Source organism: Schistocerca gregaria, chromosome 2 (assembly GCF_023897955.1).
Source record: "Schistocerca gregaria isolate iqSchGreg1 chromosome 2, iqSchGreg1.2, whole genome shotgun sequence".
Classification (NCBI taxonomy): domain Eukaryota; kingdom Metazoa; phylum Arthropoda; class Insecta; order Orthoptera; family Acrididae; genus Schistocerca; species Schistocerca gregaria.
In genome coordinates this window covers 430,886,749-430,899,590 of record NC_064921.1, presented here as the reverse complement: position 1 = coordinate 430,899,590, position 12,842 = coordinate 430,886,749, and positions in this window count along the sequence as shown.

The following is a 12,842-nucleotide window of genomic DNA, read 5'->3' as shown; positions in this document are numbered from 1 at the left end:
CGACACTTTCTGCGCAAACCACCCATCATTTTGCACGACAATGCGCGGGCGCATACAGCGCAAGCTGTGGCTGCTCTGTTTGGTCCATGGGACGGGAACGTACTGTACCATCCACTATACCCCCCGGAGTTAAGTCCTTGTAATTTGATTTGATTCCGAAGATGAAGGGACCACTTCGTGTCATTTGCTTCAGATCTGTTCCAGAGATTCGACAGGCATTAGACCGCTCCATTCGTACTATCAACAGAACAGGCTCTGCTAACAGTATACTACGCCTTCCACATCGCTGGCAACGGTTCTACACAACGCTGGTGACTACTTTGAACGATAGTAACAAGTGCAACATGTAACTCTTTTGTATCGGTTGTGAATAAATAGTTGCCACTATTTAAGTTCCAACCCTCGTATTCAGATGGAGGGAGGGGGAGGGGAGGGAAGTTTGATTCCTATTGGAATTTTATTCCTAGGGGGCGTTCCTCGTCCTAGACAGCCATCTGTTCCAGAATTATCACAGTGGGGGAGAAAGGGAGGGGGACTCACCTCATCTATCAAGGTCAGTTTCATCTCATTCTCTCACTGTTACATTGTTGCAGTGGCGTAGACCAAATGGAGTATTTATCATCATTAATATCTGTGTAAGAAATTCGCGAATATGCTTCTTGAAGATCTAGTTTGCCAAACTACACAGTACCAACTACTTTTGACATCAGTTTTTCCCTGGTCCCGGCGGAGGTTCGAGTCCTCCCTCGGGCATGGTTGTGTGTGTTTTTCCTTAGGATAATTTAGGTTAAGTAGTGTGTAAGCTTAGGGACTGATGACCTTAGCAGTTAAGTCCCATAAGATTTCACACACATTTGAACATTTCTGATCAGTTTTCCCAGCTTGGGGATAGAATATGAGACCATAATAGTTTCAGTATTAACTATCGTTCTGAGGTCAGGGTGGTGGGCTGTTCTGTGGCTGTACAACTACAGTCGGCGTTGTTTATAGGCCATTGGGCATAACTTCCATAGCCTCATTCTGTTTAAGACAGTTGAGCTCCTGCTTTCGTTTATTTTTTAACGCAAAGGGAATGTTGTGTACTTTCCAAAATTTCGGCAACGAATTGAGCTTCAGCGTGATTTGTCCCTGTTAATCTTTAATACTGCTCACTGCTTCGGAAAAAATGCAACAACTGTTTCAACTTCAATTTGAAAAGTCAGTTTCAATTTGGTTCACCTCTTTATGAATGGTGAAACGCGAAGCACTGCAGTGGTCTAGACCTAATAAATTAGTTGCTTTATCTGAATTTGCGACTATGGGCTTAACTTGTTTCGTAAATTGTTGAGACGTAGCATCTGTTGAAAACTATCCTTTTAAAGGAATCTCCTGATTGGTGTAGTTCAACAGCCAGCGAACTTTGAAAGTCTGTTAACTTTGGTATTCCTAATTTTTGCTTTGCCTGTGGGTTAATCAATGAAGTTGACGACCCTGTGTTAATTTAAAAGTTGATAAGCACTTTAACTTCAAGAGTTACAGAAAATGACTTGTTATTGACAGAGAGGATGGCATTCGTGGAACATTTCGCCCGAGAAAGTCCTTTTTTCTTTTTTTTAACTGCACGCGGTCGCTATGAGCACTAGTGACCTTTTACCGTGAACCAGTGCAGTATGTTTGAGTGGTTTTTTGGGGGTGTTCGTGTTGCTAACCTCGGCCTATGTCTGGTGTTTTTACAGTAATCATAATGTGCATTCCAGTAGGAACAGTTGTCTCTTTTGTGATTTACCCCACAGCGTGACAAGATTGTAATTCAGCACTTCTAAACTTGTCGACTGACTGCTTCAGTCGAGTAGTGTGATGGCTGTGTGTTTTCTGGGTGTGGCCGTGCTGGTCGCTCGAGAGTGCCAGTTGTTGACATACAGTGAACAAACACGTCAGCGTGCTCGCACTGTAATGCTTCACCAGATGCATGCGTTTGTTTGCATGTTCTAACTGCTCTGCAAATGAGTAATCCTCTCTTTATAGCTCTGACTTGACTCCTTAAAACACTGAAATAATCTACATCTAGCAGCAGCAACATGGACTACTGGCTCAGAGTACTTTTAGGTAGTAACGTGCAGGGTGGCAATCATTGAATTATATAAAAAGACGTAAATTAGTTATAAATTACGGCGTGCATACACTTTATTCAACATGTAAACGTCACTACAGATATTCGAATTTAGGTTATGGCACACGCGATAGGCCTGCCATCATTTACGATGATGTGGCGCAGACGAATAGCAAAATCCTGCTTGACCCACTGAAGTGTCAGGACATCGATGCTGTCGATAATCTCCTGAACGGCTGTTTTCAGCTCAGCAATGGTTTTGGGGTTATTGTTGTACACCTTGTCTTTAATATAGCCCCGCAAAAGGAATGGTACGTGTTCAGATGCGGAGAATACGGCGACCAATCGAGGCACATGCCAGTGGCCTCTGGATACACCAGAGTCAGAATGTGGCACCTGAAGTGCTCCTCCAGGACATATACACTCTTCTACTTCGATGGGGTCGATCTCCGTCTTGCATGAACGACGTCCTGTCGAAATCAGTGTCACTTTGGATAATGGGGATGAAATCATCTTCCAAAACCTTCATGTACCATTTGGTAGTCACAATGCCAACAAGGAATATCACACCGATTATTCCGTAACCGGACACCGCACACCACAGTCACCCATCGAGGGTGAAGGGAATTCTCGATCGTGAAATGCGGATTCTCAATCCTCCAAATGGGCCAATTTTCCTTAATGACGAGCTCTTCCAAATGAAAGTGGGCTTCGTCTCTAAACCAAACCGTAGTAATTTCAATCATGCCCCTCAACCAACCTTGGAGTTTGAACATCCTAAGCCAAACTGTTCAGAAGTTATGACGACTTTATTTGATACAGTTTAATAACTTTCACCCTGTATCTTTAATGATAGGGTATGAGAGAGACCGATTCACAGGTAGCAGACCATTTCTGGAGGACCTGAAATACAGTGGGGCCTCAATAAGCAAGTAAAAATGATTTGCATTCCACATCATCTGGTATACTGTATGAAGAATGATGAAATGCTGCTCCAGACGTCGTACGTAATTTTTTCAACCCCAAGTTTCTGATCGTATCGACAAAGTATGCCAGCGGCATCTTAGATTGTACGAGGGTGGTTTGAAAAGTTCTCGGAATCACCACGACAGGTTATCGCTAGCGCAACGAGTTGTTCGGGTGATATTGATTGGACTGTGCCACGTCAGTGTTCTTGGTAGAGAGCTGTGGCGGTGAGGTGGTTCTGTTGTTGTTCCCACGCAGTGATTTGGAAGGTTGAAAAAATCGAGAATCGAAAAGTCATTAAGTAATTCGTAAAGAAAGGTATGAAAGCAAAGGAGTTTCATGCCGATTTCCAGAATACACTGGGGAGCTCTACTTCATATTCAACTGTTGCCAAGTAGTAGACAAATGAATTTAAATTTGGTCGGGAGAGCTTAGATGATGATCCGTGCAGCGGTCGGCCAAGATGTGTCACTACTCCAGAACATCATTATAGAAGTGCACAAAATGGTCGTGGGGGATCGGCGATTGAAAGTGCGTGAAATTGCTCACGCTTACCAGATGTCATCTGAAAGGCTATATCACAATTTAAATGAAGAATTAGAAATGAAAAAATTATCTGCAAGATTGGTGGCGCAACTCTTGACGAGCCCCCGAAAGCATGTGCCATCGCCATGGCAAAATTACATGGTTGTCACACCCGCCTTATTCACCTAATATGACTCCGTCAGACATCCATCTCTTACCAAAACTGAAAATTTTGGACGAAGATTCACTTAAAACGAAGAACTGATAGCCAGAGTTGACAATTACTTTGCAGGCCTGGAGAAAACTTATTTTCGAGATGAGATCAGGGCACTGGAACCTAGTTGAAAAAATTGGAAATTGGTGGTAAGGACTATGGCATCAAAACTGCTGAGGTCATCGGTCCGTAGGCGTACACACTACTTAATCTGACTCGAACTAACTTACGCTAAGGACAACACACACACCCATGCCCGAGGGAGGACTCGAACGTCCGACGAGGGGAGCCGCGCTAACCGTGCAAAGCGCCTTAGACCACGCGGCTACCTCGCGCGGCACATCGTTGGACCAAGTGCATTAATTTACAAGAAACTACATTGAAAAATAAAGTTTCAATGATGTGAGTACTTTTTTTTCTATTGCGTTCGGAGAACTTTTCAAACCACCCTCATAGTAGTGGTTTTTGGACTTCGTCCTTGCTTTCTTCAAGTATGACCAACCGTGCCACCATGAGCTCCTGCGTTGCTGAGGCCTTTCTAATGATTGGAGCATGGGCTGTAGGACAGTCACTTCCAGATGGCCCATCTGAATAACATGTTCAGAACAGGTTAAAATTCTCAAAAATATTCCTGAAAAGAAAGCGGATTATCAATCCCAAAATCTAGTATGCAAACAATAATATACGCTATAAAGTGTTGCCATAAAAAATTCAAAAAAAATACATGCACTCTAAAATAAAAGAAAATGAAAATGCCTTCTTACTTCGGTAATCTTGTCTTCAGTAGGCGTTCTTTTTGCTTGTCACCCATGTTGACGAGAATAAATATGCAGGGCTGCAATGCCTCGTTGCCAGTCTTGGGAAAAGACAAAAACGTCATCAGTATGAGCTTTCGTCTACAATGCAGGGTACTGGTCGAAATTTTTATGCAAATGTATAAAGTTTGTCTTTTCGTCAGTGTTGGAATACTGGTCCTAAAGCGTTTACCTCACCACCAACGTTGGGACGCTTCAACTAATTGTTACTATCAGTTCAGCCCAAACACTCGGGGTAGCAGAGAGCGTATTTCGACTATAGTTCTCATTAAGGCTGCGCTGTGCACGCTTATAACTTGCTTGACAGGAAGGCTCTAGAACAAGAATGCAGCACACAGTAAGAATAATCAATAACATTTATTAATAATGATGAAACATAATTGTACTTAACCTCGGTAACAGTTTCATGCGTGACTCTTGAAGACCTACACCTAATACGAAGAGTGCTCAGACACGACTTACAATAGCGTTGTTTTAGAAATGCCGCTCATGCTGTGAACACCTCCTCTTGTAGGAGATGAACCGATTCTAATACACCACGTACATGTTAGCTGGCAATTGCGAACACTGTGTATAGTGAAAGTTCAGCTCCTGTTTGTTGTTAAGTGGAGAAAGCAATGGACAATACGGAAGACAACTATCTTGGACGAAGATGGACCGTATTGTTTTTTAGGCAGAACGGAGTCAAAAGCTCCTGTCCAAAAGACTGTTTAAAACAGGCTCTCTGGATTTGGTAGCGGAAGGGAATCTGAGTACTAGTCGTCTCTCAAGATCTGCGGTCTCCGGGAAACATTGAGGTTGTATTTCAATTGATTACGACTGACGGACGTATAACCTATGGTTCAAATGGCTCTGAGCACTATGGGACTTAACATCTGTGGTCATCAGTCCCCTAGAACTTAGAGATACTTAAACCTAACTAACCTAAGGACATCACACACATCCATGCGCGAGGCAGGATTCGAACCTGCGACCGTAGCAGTTGCGCGGTTCCAGACTGAGCGCCTAGAACCGCTAGACCACCGCGGCCGGCGGACGTATAACCTATGATAAACCGGAATGGTCGACCGGTCTCGGCTGTGCAACCCTGCAATCCATAATTCACGACGATTTGGATGTGAAGAAGGTGTGTGCATCATGAGTTCCACGGCCCTTAACACAGGTCCAAAAGGAGAACAGAGTTCAAGTCTATCTTCGACTATCGGAAATGAAGAATGAAGATCCGGAGTTTTTTGGAGAAATTGGTAACTGGTGACGGATCATAGAGTCAGTAGCATCTAAGTGAGAAGAAAGTCCAATCCATGCAATGGAATAATCCTGGGGTTCCCAGCCCAAGAAATTTCGCACTTCTTCGCCTGCAGGTAAGCAGATGATAGTCTTTTGGGACACTTGCGGCATAGTGCTAATGGACTGGCTTCCACAAGCATCAACTCTCAACAGCAGGGAGTACTGTGACACACTGACACGACTTAGACGCAGGATTCAACAAAGGCCTCAAGGAAAATGGCCGAAAGGAGTATTCCTCCAGCATGACAACGTAAAGCCTAAAACCAGCAATGTCATGACTGCAAAGTTTCCACCGCTGGGGTGCACAGTTGTGCCACACCCACCATATATACCGGATCTCGTTCCATCTGATTATGCTTTATTCGATAACACAAAGGACGCATTGTGAGGTAAGAGGTTTGGCAACAACGAAGAGCTGCAGGCAGCCGTCCACGAGTGAGGGCGTAGTACTCCCAAGCAGTACACAATGATGAAGTTGCCAAGCTCTTTGACTCATGTTCATTAATAAATAACTGCTGCTGTAAATCATTTCCTAACGCCCTTAGTACAATGAAATCCTCATAACTTCGCTGTCTCTTGACAGTCTGTGATATAGTCACTATGAGAGGAAGTATCATGAAGACATGCCTGCCCGGTTAGCCACGCAGTCTAACACACTGCATCCCGAGCAGGAAGGCATACCGGTCCCCGACATGAATCCGTCCGGTGGGTTAGTGTCGAGATCCGGTGTGCAAGTCAGCCTGTGAATGGTTTTTAAGGCGGTTTTCCATCTGCCTCTGCGGATGCGGGCTGGTTCCCTTATTCCACCTCAGTTACACTACGCCGGCTGTTGGTGCGCAAACAGTCTCCACTTACGCTTACACCATCATTTCATCATCACTCTACCCCACAAACGTTTAGGATTACACTCGCTGCTATGAGACGTCTCTGGTGGGGGGGGGGGGGGGGGGGGGGGGGAGGGGAGTCTACTGGGGGGCCAAACCGCACAACAACTTTGGGTTCGGTGTGGGGTGGCCGTGGGGTGGGTGGACTGCTGTGGCCTGTTGTGGGGTTGTGAACCACTGAGGGCTACAACGGGACGAAGCCTTTCCGTCGTTTCTAGGTGCCCGGTTTCGGTACACAATACGCACATTACAATCATCTAGACATTCACAAGGGGACCAGCAGACCTGTTAATCACATATTTTGATGAGATATGTGATAGAGAGAATCACCTACTTGGCTAGCAGGTTTTCATGCGACGTTCCCCTTATTCCGAGAAAATCGACATTGAATGTTTGGGTGCCTCCGACACCTGCAACAGTAAACATACACTGAGGAAGCAAACGTAGGGCAGGAGCTAGGATCCGTGGCTACTACGCTGGCTATACAGTTTCAAATCGTCTGTATGAATTTCCTTTTTTTTCATTGTGCAGAATATCATTGAATACTATGCATCATTCTAGATCCAAACGAAAGTACTCATCCCTAATTTTGATCTCAGTTATGTAACTAATACTTATCAAAGCGGCTGCCAGTACCAATCGACGTAGGCCTACAATAAAACAATTGCGGAAGAATGAGGGAAAACCATTCCGGTGCACAAATGCTTCTGAACGAGATTAGTCATTATTCACAGCACAGTATACCGTAACTACGTCAGGAAAGATATCCCCTTACGTTTTTCTATTTATGGAAGAACTTCTCAGGAAATTTGGCTATACTGTTAAAAAGAGACGCATAAAAGAGACTTAGAAATTTAAAAATGTGCTATTGTGATCTGCTCAGAATCAGGAAAATTCACGAAAGCTCTGCACGAAGACTTTGAAAATTTATCATTCTTTCATACGCCTGATAAGAAACTTTTGAGCATGCGAGGGCAGACTAATCAGACAGTTTATGATCAAATATGTGCAGGTGAAAGAAAAGCAAGCAGCTCCGTCGTAAAAATTACCCCACTAAAATATACCCCACTTTACCAATCCTGTGGTGTTTGCTTTTACAGGCAGATTAAAATTTTCACGAAGTAGTTCAAAATGCCCCGTACTTGCTAAAGAACAAACAAACAAACACATACCGTCCAAACAGCCCCTGAAGGCCAACGGCACAGACCGACCGCCTTGTCATCCTGAGCCCATAGGCGTCACCAGATGCAGATATGGAAAGACCTGGTGGATGACATCGGAAGTTCACTGAGGCTTTTTGCAGATGATGCTGTGGTTTATCGAGAGGTTGTAACAATGAAAAATTGTACTGAAATGCAGGAGGATCTGCACGGAATGGACGCATGGTGTAGGGAATGGCAATTGAATCTCAATGTAGACAAGTGTAATGTGCTGCGAATACATAGAAAGCTACAAAATATCAGGTCAGCAACTGGAAGCAGTTAATTCCATAAATTATCTGGGAGTACGCATTAGCAGTGATTTAAAATGGAATGATCATATAAAGTTGATCGTCGGTAAAGCAGATGCCAGACAGATTCATTGGAATAATCCTAAGGAAATGCAATCCGAAAAAAAAAGGAAGTAGGTTACAGTACGCTTGTTCACCCACTGCTTGAATACTGCTCAGCAGTGTGGGATCCGTACGAGATAGGGTTGATAGAAGAGATAGAGAAGATCCAACGGAGAGCAGCGCGCTTCGTTACAGGATCATTTAGTAATCACGAAAGCGTTATGGAGATGATAGATAAACTCCAGTGGAAGACTCTGCAGGAGAGACGCTCAGTAGCTCGGTACGGGCTTTTGTTAAAGTTTCGAGAACATACCTTCACCGGAGAGTCAAGCAGTATATTGCTCCCTCCTACGTATATCTCGCGAAGAGACCATGAGGATAAAATCAGAGAGATTAGAGCCCACACAGAAGCATACCGACAATCCTTCTTTCCACGAACAATACGAGACTGGAATAGAAGGGAAAACCGATAGAGGTAGTCAGGGTACCCTCCGCCACACACCTTCAGGTGGCTTGCGGAGTATGGATGTAGATGCAGATGTAGATATGTGTTCAGCACACAGCTCTCCCGGTCGTTCTCAGTTTTCGCGGCAGATGTCGCTAGTTCTGTCACTTAGCTTCTCAATTGGTTTCACTATGTCTGACTGCACCCCACTTGTCAACAGCACTCAGCAGATCCGGACGGTCACTCATCCAAGTACTAGCCAAGCCTGACAGTACTTAACTTCGCTGATCTGACATTAACTAATGTTATCACTGCAGCAAGGCCGTTGGCTCTGACTTGCTAAAGAGTAACAGAGAAATCGTTCCAAGACAAGTTTCCATAAAAAGATACATTCTTTAATTCTGCATAAAATTACAGTACATGCTTTCACAGAAATGATCAAATACATGCTTCGCATCGAAGTTGATCTCTCTTCTGAATTTAAGCAAACTGCCCCTGAAAAATCCTTGTGCCTGCGAAGCAGTAGCTTTCATGAAATATGCGCGGTGCTGCGGTATTCTGCTTTAGTACAGTAACTGGTGCAAGTGATGGTGCTAAGACGATACAGCAAACAATTCTGCAACGAAAGGACTACACATTTGAAGAACGTTCGCTGTGATGATTGTATTATAAATGAAATTTGGTTGGCGAAAACGACAATTTTGGATGATTTTGCATAATATATACTAATTAATAATATTGTATATGTTGAAACTGAAGAAAAAATAAAAAGTTATGGGCAATATTCTATTCCATGCTGCCAGCATTGTAGCGGTGAACGCCAGCCGCTACACTACGACCGCTTGTTCAGAAAATGGTTATTGCTACACATATAGCGATACGCATAAAACTTCAACCTCGATTTTCTCGGAAACTAGGTGCCACCGTACGAGATGTTGCTAGCCAGCAACTCAGGACAGGTGTCTCCACAACGTACAACGTACATAACACTCAACGAAATCTGTAGTTAACGGGTCTGATGGTCCCTTTGTCAGTGTTAACTGTTCGTATTGTTCTGTAAATAGCGACTGCTAAGTTGGAACTGTATTCTTCCGAACAGAATTCGCGGAGCTATGTTACTACCGGAACTGCGGAAAGTGTCTGACTGCAGGAAGTGAATAAGTGTTAGTGACGTGTCGTCTTTTGCATCTTTTGGCGGAAGGGTCTCCATCCGCGCCAACACAAGGAGGAAGGAAGGTAATCTACGTTTCACAGCACTTTCTCTGGCAGCTTACAGCACTATCGGTAGATGAATATGAGGCAGTGTCGGACATGGAGCAGAGCCTTCTGGGGCCTGCTGTGTGGAGTGATGCATCTGTGTTGTGGCGTCATCTCGTGGTATTGCTGCATACCTGTTGAGCCATGTACACAGCAATGTTTACCTTTGCCCACACTCACTCGCCTGTCGTACTTTTTTTCAAGAAACATTAAGTGTAAACTCTCTAATAAGGCCTGCATTTACGAGATACCTAGTTACTTGTTGTATTTGTGGTGCTCGTTGTGTTGGTAATCAAAGCGTTTGCAAGTGACAGTGTACGCTTCCTAGAAAAAGTAATGGAATTACGTTTCATAACATGTGATAGTAAATAAAAAAATTGTAAATAGCAGGTAACAGTTCTTAAGAAAAAGTGACGAAAGTAAATTTAAACGTGACATGATTGCCCATAACTTATGTAATGAAGATGCTATTCATACTGGTTGCATCATCTACGAATGCAATAAAGTGATCGCAGATGCAATTACGTGTCATTTCGAGGCAGCCTGCATAACTACACGATTACAGGCAAACAGTGGATTACAGCTTGACTTCGTGACTGTTACTTAGTTTATGATATGACCTCATCGTTAGGAGAAATGTAAGTTTTTCTAGGACAAATACCGTCCGGAATTCTCCTGTAGCACAGCAGCCGATACAGCCAATAGTTAGCAAGACGATTCTCTAATCTATTCTGTAACAAACGAAATACACATTTGAAGAACGTTTGCTGTAATGATTTTATTGACAGAATTAGCACGGTGAAAATTAACCGGTGTCCTGCAGGTATGTGGCTCGTTCTGTGCAAGAGTTGAGGTTCAAATTGACAGCCAGACATTTTGCTGTTGATGCTGTTATCTATGAAAAAATCATGTCCGGCAAAAATGTAGTAGCATCTAGCGAACTGACAGCTAACTCTTAATGTAAATAAATGTGAAGTTATGCGTTTCTCAAAACTAAAAGCGCGGTACTTTTGATTAAAGGATTAATGAGTTACAACTAGACGAAGACAGAATTGCGACCTTTCAAGTTTTATTGGCGTTATTGACTAATGGTGTGCTTTCGAGCTTACAGCCGAGTTGTTGATCCCGTTTCTTCACAATATTTCTACGACTCACCCACTTCTTTAGCTGCTGTGCCTGAAGAATATGATGTGGTCGGCCCTCGAAAAAGTTTACATAAAATGTAATCATCACACAGAAGTTCAAAATTTAAAATTGAATTGGCAGAAAGGAAAAGAAGCACAGATGCATCGAGTTCTTCTGATAAAATAAACTGCGTCTAAAAGAAGATTTAGATCCTTATGAAGCGGAGGGTTTACAGTCAGCTTTGTTCACTTATCGAACCTTTGGAATGACAAGGTGTCAACTAACACTTCATTAATTTCGTGTAAATTGGTGTCAAATTTTCATTAACTCATTATTCATTTTCACAATGCACTGCAAAGGACAATTATAAATACACTTTATTGAAAATGCAACATGACTGCATTCTTTGTAAAACTGCTGCTCCAAACAACCTCTGAAAACTACAGGAAATTGGTATCTGATCATGTTATTCAAGCATCTCATACATTTTCAATTGTCACTTAGTTCTACGCTTGTTTCTTCAGTCAATTTGTAACAGCAAATTTCCTTTGTCTTGTTTTTCTCCATTCCAAAACCGAATAATTTAAGGTTGATATTTTCCTCGTTTAAATCCTAGTTTTTGTTGAGATAATACGACTTGATTAACGAAAACTAATAGTTACACAAATACTGAACTTTATTTATCATTACTTACAAGAAACATAATTCAACAACAAAATAACAAGTTCCATAGCTCACATAAACCTTGTCGTCCCAACGGATCAAAGTGCTATCAGCTGGAACATCGGCGTTCTTGTAACTCGCCTACTTCTCCACAGACTGCAGCACTAGTACGCTCTACCAGTAGCAGAAGTCAACCTTGTCACGGTAACAATTCATTTTCTTAGATTTTGTCAGCTGGAACCTTATCGATCCAACGGGTTGTTACGGCATGCAAATATTGACTTTTAGTACAAAATAGTTCAAAAGAAAACAAACATATGGACCGTGAGCAGTTAAGAGTGGTGAACACAATTAAGACTGTAACGAAAAGAAAGTGAAAGCGAATGGGACACGTTATCAGGCTTGTGGATATCATCTGCACTGGATTCCGTGAGACCAAGAGAGTAGCCTAATGAAAGGTGGGTAGATGACATTAGAAAACAAGTGGAAGCTACTTAAAAGCATGAATCTAAAAGTCTGATACATATGTAAAAATCCAGGGGAAGCCTTTATAAAGCAGCGGATGGCAAATGGCTGATGATGGTAAACTAGATTCAGTGGAGTCACATGAATATTTGGAGTACCTAAGGAACGACCACATGCGCTCAGAATTGGACCAGCAGACCTGTTAATCACTGATTTTGATTGAGTCTAAGGTATGTAATGGAGAGACCTGTCGTCAGTACCTAACTAGCGGCTTTTCATGTGACAGCCCTTAGTTTTCGAGAAAATTGATGTTGAAAGTTTTATGCGTACCTCCTATACCTGCAACTTTAAGCATATATCATATACCGTGCAAGCAAGCGTCGTGCAACGTTGTGCAGAATATCATTAAATACTATGTGTCATTCCAGATCCAGATGAAAATATCATCTCTAATTTTAATCTCTATTATGTAATTACTACCAGTCAAAACGGTTGCCCGTACCAATCTACGTAAGGCCTACAACTGATGTCTTGTGGAACAAGGAGTGAAAACAG